This window comes from Littorina saxatilis, linkage group LG2 (assembly GCF_037325665.1).
Source record: "Littorina saxatilis isolate snail1 linkage group LG2, US_GU_Lsax_2.0, whole genome shotgun sequence".
Classification (NCBI taxonomy): domain Eukaryota; kingdom Metazoa; phylum Mollusca; class Gastropoda; order Littorinimorpha; family Littorinidae; genus Littorina; species Littorina saxatilis.
In genome coordinates this window covers 22253456-22264856 of record NC_090246.1, presented here as the reverse complement: position 1 = coordinate 22264856, position 11401 = coordinate 22253456, and the positions used below count along the sequence as shown (strand labels likewise).

General features: G+C 41.2%; 1 protein-coding gene and 1 long non-coding RNA gene across 2 annotated transcripts in view; both read right to left on the bottom strand.

Moving 5' to 3' along the window:
* The window catches only part of LOC138958494 (dual 3',5'-cyclic-AMP and -GMP phosphodiesterase 11-like), a gene marked incomplete at its 3' end in the record, with an annotated part of 148574 nt that overhangs the window by 49627 nt on the left and 87546 nt on the right, over positions 1 to 11401 (bottom strand).
* LOC138958497 (uncharacterized) lies at positions 1751 to 10829 on the bottom strand. The gene is made up of 6 exons (XR_011453421.1): positions 10064 to 10829; positions 9401 to 9469; positions 8166 to 8259; positions 7018 to 7188; positions 6465 to 6564; positions 1751 to 3179 (listed from the first exon to the last, which is right to left on the bottom strand). It is a non-coding gene; the product is annotated as an uncharacterized lncRNA (long non-coding RNA).

The following is an 11401-nucleotide window of genomic DNA, read 5'->3' as shown; positions in this document are numbered from 1 at the left end:
TACAGCGGGACCACCTTATTTTTGTCATGTATTTTTATTCATTCTGGAGCTTTATTAAATAACTGCCCATTTCAATCACAACTCTGGTCTGGTCTTATTGTCAGTGTTGCATAAATGATTGTATGTGAGCTTGTGAACATACAAAGAAAAAAGAAAGAAACATTCTGTGTCGAAATATCTTGACTAAAATCAGGCGGAAGACTACACCTGTTGCATTTCCTATTATGCTCAGGCAATTATACTGAGGGCGGAAGCGACAATGATTCGTTTTCCCCCCAGATAACATTAATTTGTAGAGACGGAAAAGGAACACGCACATTCTGGAACTGATTTGTGTAAATAACTGAGAGGGTGTTTTGTCTGTTTTGTGAAACGGTCCTCACACATTTGCAAAGTTCCACAGTTAGGCAGCTGAATTAAAGCATTACATAATGCATAGTGTAAACTCTAGGCCTACTTCAAGGTCTTATTACTTCAAGATGCATACACGTGCTGTTGTATCTGTTAGTGCTTGCCGGACACCAGTGCTGATTAAAATGGCTTAGATTGTTACTAATTTGAAACTACAGTATGTCCTTTTACGCGTTGTGGCAACTGAATTTTGTTGGTACCGATGATTTATACAAAGACTTTTATCACAGGTTTCTTCCATATCAAACATTTATACTTACCTTCAAGTTCGAGTTTACCTTTACTTTCACGAGGAGAGTCTGTGTGTGTGTGTGTGTGTGTGTGTGTGTGCGTGCGTGTGTGCACGCTTAAATATTCTTGATTTTTGAACATAAGCAGTTTATCTGTCATGGAGTTGTGTGTGTTTTCATGTCTGCGTGTTCTTTTCCCCCTCCTTCCTCCTCTCGGCAGTCCGGCTTCAGTCATTTTATTCCTCCCCTCAAAGCAGACAGCAGCATTGTGTTAATGTTCAGAACTTTGCCAGGTTTTTTGTTTGTTTGTTGTGCTTCTTTAATTTAGGTTTGTTGTTTGTTTAAAACACTCAAACATACGCACACATCCACACGCACACTTTTACTTTTTAAGTTATAATAAGTATTGCATTCAGCCACGGTTTTTTTCTCAGTTGATATTCTGATTTTTGCCATTTTTTTGTGTAATTTGTTTTTGTTGTGCTTGTTTGATGTAGGTTTGGTGTTGTTTGTCGTTGTTTGTTTAACACACACTCAAACACACACTAACCAGACACACACACACACCACCACCACCACCACCACCACAAGAATAGGTTTACACTCACTTTTTCCTCCACGTTTTAATTTTGGCAATATCATTAACCCAGGATTGCAAAGCAGGGATCATTTGTCAATTTCATAACAACGTACATACAATTTCAGCTGGTCACTTCAATAAAATGTGCATCATCACAGGTTTCTGCTGGAATGACAGTGTCTTATCTGTCAACACAAAATACACACACACAAAATGAGTGTGATGCTGTATGCCTCCTAACAGATCCTAACTTCACCCTCCAAACCTCCCTGCAGATGTATGTTCTGTGCACAAAAATAACCTTTTAAAATATACAAAATGCAGACGACATTTCTACATTTGTAGTTGTGCTGCAGACCTGTTTACCCCCATAAGTGTTTTGGAGTAATGCTCAGCCCCAAAAATAGTAATCCTGGTACAAAAATAGTAATCATCCAGCATTCGTCGCCAATTACAACGCACATGACAACTGTGTCTGCGAAACGCAATCATGCACATATATCCATCATTCACAAACAAAACACATCAGTCAGTTTTTGTAGTCATCATAATGTCAAAGAAGATTACATCAAAAGCACATGCATCACTGATTCTTTTTCTTTTGCTCGTAGTAGGCCTTTTTCAGTGTGTCAAGCGCTTCTCTACTGTACTTGCGCTTGCTGAAGGTACTGAACTTGTCAAATTCAGGTGCACGGAGCCCCTGGGGCTTTTAGTCATACCTCAGGCAGCTATCTGTTAGAAGAACTAACAAGTTTCATTGACTTGCACCCAAAGAGTCAAGAACTGCGATTTTTTTACGAATCAATTTCGTACTCAGACCCGGCTGGTCTTGACCTATTTTTGGATCTAAATTTAGATCAGGTAGATCACCACATCATGCACAAAAAGACACGTCACTAGCAAACTATGTCAGACATCATCATGAGTTTGTATAAAACAAAATGGAGGCCGGAATCACTCAGTTGAATCGAACTCCGACCAAACACCACGTAATAACTAGGTTAATTTATGCACTCGCGTGAACAAGAAACTGTCGAGCTTCACAGATGTCGTCGTTGGGTAGTTTTACTACCATAGGAGGATTTTTGAACTGTAAATGCACTCAGCTGCAACAAAAACGCAAAACGAAGGCTGTAAGCTGCACTGTGCCTTTAAGTAGCTCAACACAATGATCGCAGCCCAGGGTGCTAACACAGTTTGGAAGGTCAAGGTTTTATAGTATGCTTCACTAACGGGATCTTATAAAAAAAGCTAAAACATTTACCACTGAAGAAAAACCATCTCTGAACAATTCAAAATTGTCACACTACTAGTTTTACATTTTAAGGATCTTGCCTAGTGCACATCTTTTTATTATGAAACATTTGTATTGTAAACAAAAGAAAACACAATGTCTTGTGATCTGTAAATGTTCTTAATACAGGGAACTTTATACATTGTTCAAGTGAAGTACTGTACAGCCTATTTAGCTTGTTCATTTTCTCCCTATAATCTGCTACAATTCAATAAACTGCTGTAAACTTGTGTGCCCTTAAAGTAGATTTATGTCCTTCTGTGTGGGCACCTTCTTCTTCTTCTTCCTCTTCAGTGTTCAGTGTTTGCATTTGGATGTGTGCTCTCTGGCCAAGTCTTGTTGCACAGGGGTACGGGTGGCAAGAAAAGGCCACCCTCTCAGAACGTGTTGCAGAGTCTGTTCTTCCTACCCTAGCCACAGTCGCACGCTGTAGGTGCAAAACCTATCCTTTTGATGTGTACCTTCAGACAGCAGTGTTCTGTGCAAAGGCGAAAGATGGCTGTCTGTTCTGCGTGAGTAAGATGGGGCTATGGTCTTGAATGAGCTGGTAGCTGTCTGTCTTTAAAAAAAAAAAAAAAATAGACATCAAAGAAGCTGCAGCACCAGCCAAGTGTTGACTGTTTTCTTTATGCGTAACCTGGTCCTGGCAGTAGCTGTTGTCCATCTGTAAACAAGCAAGATCATTATTATAATATATTGATGGTGTATTTGTTTTACCCAAAAGACGATTAAAATAACATTTAATTTTTGTTTTAGTTATGTGGCATACATGCAGTGGAACGATCATATCTTGTGATATCTTCCCTCTGAGAAAAAAACTACTATTCAAAATGTACTTTTACATACTTTTTTGTTAACTTAGGCTTTTGAAGATCCACATCCAATCCTGCCACAATGTAGGCACAATCATAGGCTAAAATTGTCAGGGTGATTTACCATCGAACTGTCCTCAACATTCTATGCTGACACACACATGCACACACACACTGGCACAGACACATAACTTGACTTCACTTAGGAAGGTTATGTGATGCTTAAATCATTTGTCTTGCCACTAGTTCATCACAAGTAACCACTGTGTTTGTTGCTGGTATGTGCTTAAATGGAGGGATAGTCTTATCCCATGGTAAAACATTTTTTTTTTAAAAAAAGCCTGGCAGGTGATGTGAGATGTGAGCCAAACTGTGTTCACGAAAAGCAGCCGGCCTTTAATAACACAAAGCTGCCTCTGTACACAATTCTGCTTTTACACATGCTATCCCTTAACTTGGATTTATACCAAAAATCAAGCCTGGTTTCATAGGAAACAGTCAGAATGTTGATTCAGCATTTAGAATGATAATCTTATTTCATGTACACGCCTTGGCAAATCTGACAATTAAGTAAGCAGAAGTTTTCTTCACGGGACGGATTTGCTCATTTTATTATGTAGCAATGCACTTCACTTGGTCACATACACCCCCCCCCCCCCCCTCTGTGCACAGTGATAGTTTTAAACAAGGAATTCTGTAAACACAGGGGTGGTCAAATACACCCCCCCTTCCCTCTGTGCACAGTGATAGTTTTAAACAAGGAATTCTGTAAACACAGGGGTGGTCAAATACACCCCCCCCCCCTTCCCTCTGTGCACAGTGATAGTTTTAAACAAGGAATTCTGTAAACACAGGGGTGGTCAAATACACCCCCCCCCTTCCCTCTGTGCACAGTGATAGTTTTAAACAAGGAATTCTGTAAACACAGGGGTGGTCAAATACACCCCCCCCCTTCCCTCTGTGCACAGTGATAGTTTTAAACAAGGAATTCTGCTGTAAACACAGGGGTGGTCAAATCCACCCCCCCCCCCCTTCCCTCTGTGCACAGTGATAGTTTTAAACAAGGAATTCTGTAAACACAGGGGTGGTCAAATACACCCCCCCCCCTTTCCCTCTGTGAACAGTGATAGTTTTAAACAAGGAATTCTGTAAACACAGGGGTGGTCAAATACACCCCCCCTTCTTCCCTCTGTGCACAATGATAGTTTTAAACAAGGAATTCTGTAAACACAGGGGTGGTCAAATACACCCCCCCTTCCCTCTGTGCACAGTGATAGTTTTAAACAAGGAATTCTGTAAACACAGGGGTGGTCAAATACACCCCCCCTTCTTCCCTCTGTGCACAATGATAGTTTTAAACAAGGAATTCTGTAAACACAGGGGTGGTCAAATACACCCCCCCTTCCCTCTGTGCACAGTGATAGTTTTAAACAAGGAATTCTGTAAACACAGGGGTGGTCAAATACACCCCCCCCCCCTTCCCTCTGTGCATAGTGATAGTTTTAAACAAGGAATTCTGTAAACGCAGGGGTGGTCAAATACACCCCCCCCCCCTTCCCTCTGTGCACAGTGATAGTTTTAAACAAGGAATTCTGTAAACACAGGGGTGGGACTCTCTTGTGATGAAAAAGGAGGAAATCCCTTTTTTTCCAGGGGGTTCGGGGGCATGTTACCCCGAATTTTGGTTAAATGGTACATTAAAATCTGTGCAATCTGACAAAAAAGACATTCTCCACACTCCCCAACCTCCCCCCCCCCCCCCCCCCCCCCTCAAAATTACTATTAGTTATCAGGAGTTTTCAGTCAGCACAATTTAACTCTCAAGCCTCCAGTGTTCTGTTTCATCTCCACGTCTCTCCAAATCATTCACTCAACAAGTCATAGATATTGTAATGAAATGTGACGCGGAAAAATAGATTACTCCAGCAGAATTCGTAAGTTGTGTCGGCGGAAATCCGCGGAAAAGTCCCACCCCTGAAAAAGCACTGCATGGTGCCTTTTCCAGAAATAAATTCATCAAAAAATGTCAACTCACAACAGCAAGAGTCAGTGTGTCGATTGTTCATATGTGACAAAGTTGAGGGATGAGCTTATCCTATGTTAAAGCCTGGCCAGAACTGAGACGGTGACGAGAAGTAGTGTGCCTATAATGACACAATGCTTTCTTCGTAAGCAATTAGATTCAACATCTCAGATCTGGTCAGGCCTATACAAATGCCATCTCTCAACTTGGTCCATACAAAAATCATGAACCTGGCTTAATTCTGTACAGAGTGGGAATTTGTTTTTCTTTTTTTCGAAATCCAAAATAAGCAAAATCAGGTCTTAAAATCAATCAATCAATATGAGGTTTATATCGCGCGTATTCCGTGGGTACAGTTCTAAGAGCAGGGATTTATTTTATCTTTTTATTTTATGCAATTTATATCGTGCACATATTCAAGGCGCAGGGATTTATTTATGCCGTGTGAGATGGATTTTTTTTTACACAATACATCACGCATTCACATCGGCCAGCAGATCGCAGCCATTTCAGCGCATATCCTACTTTTCACGGCCTATTATTCCAAGTCACACGGGTATTTTGGTGGACATTTTTATCTATGCCTATACAATTTTGCCAGGAAAGACCCTTTTGTCAATCGTGAGATCTTTAACGTGCACACCCCAATGTAGTGTACATGAAGGGACCTCGGTTTTTCGTCTCATCCGAAAGACTAGCACTTGAACCCACCACCTAGGTTAGGGAAGGTGGGAGAAAATTGCTAACGCCCTGACCCAGGGTCGAACTCGCAACCTCTCGCTTCCGAGCGCAATTGCGTTACCACTCGGCCACCCAGTCCAAGTCCAAATGGAGCAAGTCTTAAAATGGGAGTGAATTTACAGATGTTATGAACAAGAAGTCTGCGAAAACAGGGTCATTAATAGGAAGGAGTCTTAGATTGGGGTGTCTTAAAAGGGGCAGGGGTGGAGGCCACTGTAATGACCATGAAATAATCAAAATAATACTATCAGTCATCTTATTCTCTACCAAATTTCTAGAGGTCAAGACAATGATACAGATTATTTACTTGTGTCACTGTTAGTGTCATTCTATGAATAACAGACCGATAGAAAGAGAGCTCTGTGTCTTGTACCTGGGTTCGTGCTCAGTTGCTTGAAAATTGACTTGTCAGAGGTTCTTCTTCAGCCTTACACCAGCCTACAGCGGTAGCTTCTACTTCACCAAACTTTGTTCTGAAACAAAACAAATAAAACACATCTTCAGGGTCAAGCATATGTATCAAATCATGATCACACAATTAAACCTTCTTCTTTGGTCAGTACTATTGAAGATTTGTTAATTGTTTCTTGTTCACAAAAGCACTAATCAAAAAATTGCTCCAGGGGCTTGCAACGCAGTACAATATATTACCTTACTGGGAGAATGCAAGTTTCCAGTACAAAGAACTTAACATTTCTTACATACTGCTTGACTAAAATCTTTACAAACATTGACTATATTCTATACAAGAAACACTTAACAAGGGTAAAAGGAGAAACAGAATCCGTTAGTCGCCTCTTACGACATGCTGGGGGGCATCGGGTAAATTCTTCCCCCTAACCCGCGGGGGGTTGTACAAGATAATGAAATAGAGTGAATTTTGAAGTGCATTCATAATTAAAGCCCAATCATGTGGTTTAACCTACCTAGTCTTGAAAAGCCTGTCCGAGGAAACAGATCAAGCACCCTTCCGCAGACCTTCCTGACGGAAGAGTCTTGGTTGTAACCGCTCACTTTCTAAAGTAGTCCATAAGCAGTTCCATGTGCCTATGTTATCACTGTAACCAGCTCCTTTGTGTACCTGTGATCTGGATGAGCTGCAACACATAAAACTTTCATATGAACACTATGTCAAGTATACCAGTTAGCATCCATCAAACACTGACTGACTGAGGAGCATCACAAGATCTGTTCTAAGGAGGTAACAACTATTGTCACAAAGTGTTTATGATACAGCTGCAGGCACATGGCACTGAGTGGTCAATTGGTGAGGGGGGGGGGGGGGGGCAGAAGTTCTGCTCAGTCTTGTCTGCTGATACTACACTTTGTGGTGGTGTAAGGCAGGGAATCACACCCCAACCACTGGCCCCGCCCACCTGGTGTCGAGTGCCTGTGGATACATCAATCCCAGTCATGGCTGGCCCCCGGTTGACAACTGCCATGTACGTCATGTACGGGTACATTTACTTTGCAGTACAGATTAGTTTTCAATAGCAATGACATCATGGACGCACACCTGCCCAACGCAGACAAGGACAGCAAAATCAGGGACCAAACGTGATAAAGAGTAACTAATCGTCACAAACATCAAAATGCTTTGCATTTCTTGACCAGATAACAATCATTTCTGGGCAATTGAAGATTATTATTCCACCTACAGGCTATCACCCCCATGGCTGTTACTTGTAACACATTTCATTTCTTAAAATATGTTTTGTAAAGTAATACTGTAGTTAATAGATTTCTCTGAAAGGCACATTCCTTCTCATGAAAACAATTTGGCTCACCGTCTAAGATCTGGTCAGGCTTTAAAATGGGATAAGACATGATCTCTTAACTTGTTCACATACCCACAATGAACGGTCTGGTTGCTCTCTGCGCCAAGTGCGATTGTGTTATGAATAAATGCTGTAAAAGCTACAACTGTACTAGCTCATTTAAAAAAAAAAATCACAAAATGTCACTTCACCACAGCAAGCAAACAGTGTGTTTATTTCTGGTATAGAACAGACACACACATACACACACACACACACATACACCAAAGCAACACAAAAGCCCAAAACATGCCTACCATCTAAATGAGGAATCCAGTTCCAACTGTCTTCTGCCAATATAACACTGCCAGAGACACCATGGTGTAGAAAGTCAGTTTAAAGAGAGACTACCTGAAAGAAAAATGATACAATAATAATAAAACACCCAGTGCAATAGACATACTTGCTCGTTAAAGGCTTACTTTACCATGTAAAAACATTTTGCTTCACAGTCTCAGATCTTGTCAGGCTTTTACTTGGGATAAGATCATCCCTCTACTTGGACGAATAGCAACATAGATCAGCTTGAATGCTCTCTGTGCAGAGTGGTTTTTGTTTGTTTGTTAAAGAATTAGTTTTGTTAACAACACTGGTACCTTTTTGTGAAAATATTTCATCACACATTTTAACTCACCACAGCAAGCAGTCACTGAATATATAATTGTTTGTATGTGGCCAAGATGAGGGATTCCATGTTAAAGCATAGCCACATTATACTGTAGTGACAAGGCAAGTGGGCCTTTAAATTGTAAACTGATATATTGTGCATTTTGACTTCTTCATAAATTATAACCCTGATGCAGGCAGTCATCAGTACATGTAGTGGTTTAGTCCCTTGAATGAGAAAAGAATGACTTTGCAAGAAAGAAACTTGGAGTCAAAGTCAAAATACCCTTTAAATTACAAACTATAGTCTAGATTCCACAGGGTTTGAAGTTAGAAAGCTCTGAAAATAACTCTGCTATTTGAAATTGACTAATAGTATTAACTTATACCGCCATACATGATACACATGTACAGACAAATGAACTAAGGCTTGTGAAGATCCATAATCCTGCTACACAAAGACACAATCATTCAGAGGTTGAAATTGCCAGGGTCATTTTCCATCCCCATGTAGCCTGGATTTAATTACTGGCATGTTTTTCAGTTAAAGAGATGTGTCACTCAGAATGACAGGAGATGGTTCACTCAATGCAGAGCATGATATAACATTGATTTCTTCATGCCATCTGATTTGCAGTTGAATTCACAGGGCGAGAAAAATTCTAGACTGTCCTCAACATTCTATGCTGACTGTAAATTGTAATTATATAATACATCCACCCTAGCTAACTGGTACACTAATCACTTGCTCTGGCTTACTTCTTTTTCCAACATAATAAATCTGTTATTTGTACTTTAGCCTTTTGTGGTAAAATATTCTCATTACCACCAGTTGCACTCACAAGCTATTGCACTAGTGTATTTTGGAAATGATCAAAGGACTTACTTGTGTTCTACAACAGCACCATGTCAGTGTTGCGGGAAGAATGAGGCAGGGCTTGGTAATAACTGAGACCTGCAAGTAAACAGAACATATTTAGAATCCCAGCATGTGTTATAATTTGTGTATATTTATATTATAAGGTCTTACAAGTTACATTGCAATAACAAACACACACACACACATGCACACACTCACTCAATGTGCTCTATGTGCTAAGAATAAGAGTGATTGTTTAATGAATTAACGCTGAAGAAGCTACTAGTTGCTTAAACACATTCATAGCAAAATGTCACTTGATCACCACATCAAGCACACTGTATCTTCATTTCTGGTTGTATACATTGTATGCAAGTGGAGGGATGATCTTATTCCATGTAAAATCCTAGCTCAGCTGATCTCTCTCAACTTGGATTCATACCAAAAATCAGGAGCCTGGGTGTTTCTGTTCAGTGGGCATTTCCCTATTTGTTTTATTTGAATGCATTTCTGAAAAAGAACACTTTCTCTGCATAGCCGTCAGGATGTTGGTTCCACCTTTAGGAATGTGTCTTAGTGGACGGACAATCTTATTCCATGTACATGTTCCATTCCTTCGTGCATTATGTGATTCTACTGTATTTTAGTCATAAACAATGACCTTACATTCTAATAAGAAGAGACTATTACCTTTCACCTCGGACGTGTCAACTCATATTTTGCCGCTGAGTCGGTGGACAGTTGCTGGAAACCGAGTCCGTCGTCACACTTCGGGCTTTGGCAACTAAGTTCACTTTGCGGGTCTTTCCCCTTGTAACACCATACTTGTTCGATCACAGTTTCTTTGTTCATCGGCCGAAGCAGGCCCCTCCTTCGCTCCCGTCTCGGCCACAGTTTCCTCAGTGCAGTCGGGCATGAGAGCCCGCCCTTGAACGCACTCTCCCCTGTACCGCATAGTTTTAAACCTCCCCACCTTTTTAATCTCCCTGTTTGCCGGAGCTAACCACTATCGGTAACAGTGACTCAACCGCAGGACTCTGAGACGTTCGCAAGAACCCAGTCCTCTTCGGAAGAAGATGATGATCAAAGATGCATTGCCGACGCCGGCCATGTTGAATTAGTGAAAACCGAAACGTGGAAGCGAAACTAACTTATCTTCGGGAATCAATTAGGAAAACTATATGTGTAGTAGGTAGAAAAATGGCATTTAATGAGACAGATAAAACTCGGATCAAATGAGAAAGAAAGAACTATCCAAACTTGCAAGCACAGCCGCGGTAGTCCTAAGTACGTACTGAAGTTCCCGATCCATGTTTTAGTCTAACCAGCGCTGTCTCTAGTCTATAGATGCGCAACAGGATAAGAGATACCCTGAGGTTATAAGTGATACTCCCACATACGTTGCACAAGCATAATTTAACGTTACCTTATGTACGGTCCAACCGGTGTGCAATGGGTGGAGAAAGAGGGTGCACTGAGAGAGAGAAAGAAAGAGAGAGAGAGAGACAGAGAGACAGAGAGAGACAGAGAGAGAGAGAGAGAGAGACAGACAGACATACAGACAGACAGACATACAGACAGATAGAGTCACAGACAGACAGACCGACAGAGAGATACAGAGTGCACATGGTGGGAGTTTTACCAGAAAAAAACTCGAGAAGAAAAAGGGCAAGGACTACAGGGGAGTGATGGGGAGTGGGTGAAAACAACCCGAAGATGTACTTGCAGGCCAAACAGTCATCTTTTGACAGGTGCGCTGATAGGTTCGCTACATAGACTATACGGACTAAAAGCAGCCAAACGGAGGGAGGATTTGACCAGCCGAGGGAGGGCGTTTGCGGCCAATGACCGTAACCTCCCTAATCAATCGACATGTGTCAGTGAATCTTAGTGTCACTGACCTTCACAACAAAGCAGGTCGCAGAAGAGCGTAACTTTGAAGGCTTTACTATTCAGCCACACACACACACACACACACACACAAACACACAATATTTTGCTTTCAGAAGAAACCTCCTTAACGGCCTT